A 3,277-nucleotide genomic window follows, 5' to 3' on the forward strand; every position below is an offset into this window, starting at 1 on the left:
CAAGAAAAAAATAAATCATTAAAATAAGTACAATATATTTTTCAACAAAAGTACATAAATGTTTTTATAAAATTAAAGTAGTTTACTGTTATGAATCATGCTCAAGATCAGCTGCAAGCCATTTGTATTACGCATATTATATTAGCTAAGAATTGAAAATCAAGTTCATGTTCAGTTAAAATATAATATATGTGCATAATCGATGGTTAGAAAAAGTTATTTCTTTTTATATTGTGCAACTTAGCAGTGGTCAGATAAACATTTATATATAGTGAGTTTTTACTAATATTCTTATATATAGAAACTCTAACCTTATAAATGCAGTAATATATTAATCGTATTGAAAGAAATCATTCTGCTATTCGGTAAAGAAACAACTCATAAATTAGATCATTCGGAAAACGTGAGGCACGTGGGAATACTATAGATCATTTAATATCGTTTAAAAGTTATTTATGTAACATATTTATGGTCAATTAAATATTTATTACGACTGTTAATTTTTTTTTTTTTTTTTGTAATGGAGGAATACGCAATTATAGATCCAAGGACAGTTCATTGCATAGAGATTTTTTATATAAGCTAAGAGCATTAAAGGTTTATATTCTTGATTTGCAATTCATGAATAGAAAGGGTTTAAATAATTATAATTAATATAGTAGAAAAATGTTAATTTTATGTAGTTATGTATTGATATTATAAATGATATTTTGTATACATAATTAAATAAAATTACGTAACTAATATCTAACGCTCACAATGGAATACCTAATTAGCATTAAACGATAAATAAAACCGATATTAAATTCTAAATACTTCATGAAAGTTTTCCATAAAGTAAGTATATATTATATAATACATTAAAAAAAAATCTGTTCTAAGAATCAATTTTAGTAATAGTAACTACAATAAAATAATAACGCCTCTTAATAATAGTATTAATTATATTATATAATTACATAATATATAATTATTAATTGCATTATAATTATAGTATTATAATTCTACTATAATATCCAAATGAATAATAAAATCGCTATTTGGAAAATTTCCTTCTAAAATACTCTAATCGTTATCTGAAAATTTTAGATAAAATTTTAATATCAAATATAACTCAAGACGTATTCGATATCACACATTCGGCAATAACAAAGTTTGTAATTACTAGTACAGTAAAGAAATATTTGTTTTAATAAATGTAGTTGTGTTGATTTTAAAACAATGAAACAAATTATTTAGATCTTTAACTAACTTAATAATATCATAAATATATATATGTATAAGAAATTTCTATAAAAAATTACATTTACATTGCCACAAGAATGGCAAATGTTAGAATTCAACATCTCTCGTGAAGTTTTTTAAAAAATATTTTATTTTACTCCAGTTTATTTCACTTCAACATTTTTTTAACTGCTGGCACTTCATCAGTGCAGCTCTTGTTATTGCTTTTATTTTATTGCTATTCTATGTATACATTTGAGTTGAGTTGAGTCTCGATTGCATACATTTTTAGTTTTTTATATCAATTCAATTTAGTGGCATAGTTCTTATACATTTAGTTATTTCGTTGTACAATGAAACCTGTTAAGTCGGGTATTTTAAAAATCTTGTTAACTGTTGATTTGTAAGGAGAACAAGAGGACAATTAACAACTATACGATTCAATTATAAAAATCATTGAAATAAAATTTTTCAATTATTATGTGTAACATAAAGCTGTTTATAATTGAGGAGCTCACAACAATAGAGTTGGTGTGAATGTGGGAAAGAATTGGTAATAATAACATACTGGAGGATGAATTATATATGCAAAAAACGTTAAGTAAAATAGGATCTTAAAAAAATAGACTTCTCTAATGATACAAACATAAGGTTTATAATATGAAAAAGCCACCGAAAAATATGGTCATCCTGTTACTATTTTGATACTTATGTGGTGCTAAATTACTTACTGTTGTTCTCTTCTTCTCATGAAGCATACAACCTCTAGCATATATCTAAACCTAATTCTAACTCTATTAGGTGCGAATATTTGCTTATAAGAGGCGCAAATTCTGATATTTTGTTCGTGTCTAACTTGATGAGGTACAGAAAGCCTTATCACCTTGATTAAATTTTAATTAATTGTTAATGTCAAAGTATTACTTTGATGACAAAAACAATTTCATATTTGAACTGAACATTACTGTTTAGCTTTAATAAAAGCTATATAAAATTCGTGGTTCATCCAATTTCTAAAAAATTTTATTACAACTTTTATATTTTATTTTTTAGAAACTATTAATTTAATAACTAAAGAACAATAACATTATTTAAAAAAAATTGCTTAAATCTTATCAGTAGAAACTGAGAGGGTACCATGTACTTGAAGCTGAAATGAGCTATCTTCCATAATTACTACAATATTATTTCATTTTCTAAAAAAGATATTCATTGATAAACATAAGTGAACTATATGTTATTAGATAAGAAACCAAATTATATATTAATAGGACAATAGTAAGTTATTATTTCTCAAATTTTTTAATTTGCTAAATCTCGGAATAAGTAATTTAAAATTAATCAAAAGAATATTTAATGTATAGGCGAAAAATAATTTTTTTAATAAAAATTATACACATGACTTTGAAAAAAGTTAAGTCAGCTAATTTATATTAACAAATGTCGAACAAATTAAACAGCATAATTTTAATTTATCAATAAATTTAAAGAATATTAAGTCTGGAATATAATTAAATTTTAAGCACAGAATGTTTACATTTGTAAAAATAAAAAATTAATAAATTTGTAAAGTTTATTTTCTTTTATCATAATTTATGTACTTAGTGACTATATACAATTGACTTTTTAACTAATCGTTTACATCAAATTAGAAAACTCAAAATTTCATTTAAAAAGTATATGATAAATACTGATATCTGGATACTTTTCATGCCAAGGCAATGGTTTATCTAGACTTAAAAGTCTAAGCTTCATATGAAACCCGTTCTTTTATATATCGTTAAGAATACTATATAGTTCTTTAGACGTAAATAAATTAATGAAGCAAATTAAAACAGTTCTGTTTCGTATATACTTTGTTTTTTAATATAAATTTTTTACTGTAATTGATTAATCGATTCAATGCGTAAAACAGTCGACACGAATTTGAATACTTATGAATAGCAGTGTATTAAGTCTATAAATTCATATCATATATCTTGTCGTTTACTATTTATCTAGTAGTTGCTATTTTTTTTATTTATTAATACACTTTACGAGTGTGTTATCTACA

This window comes from Teleopsis dalmanni, chromosome 2, assembly GCF_002237135.1.
Source record: "Teleopsis dalmanni isolate 2A chromosome 2, ASM223713v2, whole genome shotgun sequence".
In the NCBI taxonomy this organism is placed as follows: domain Eukaryota; kingdom Metazoa; phylum Arthropoda; class Insecta; order Diptera; family Diopsidae; genus Teleopsis; species Teleopsis dalmanni.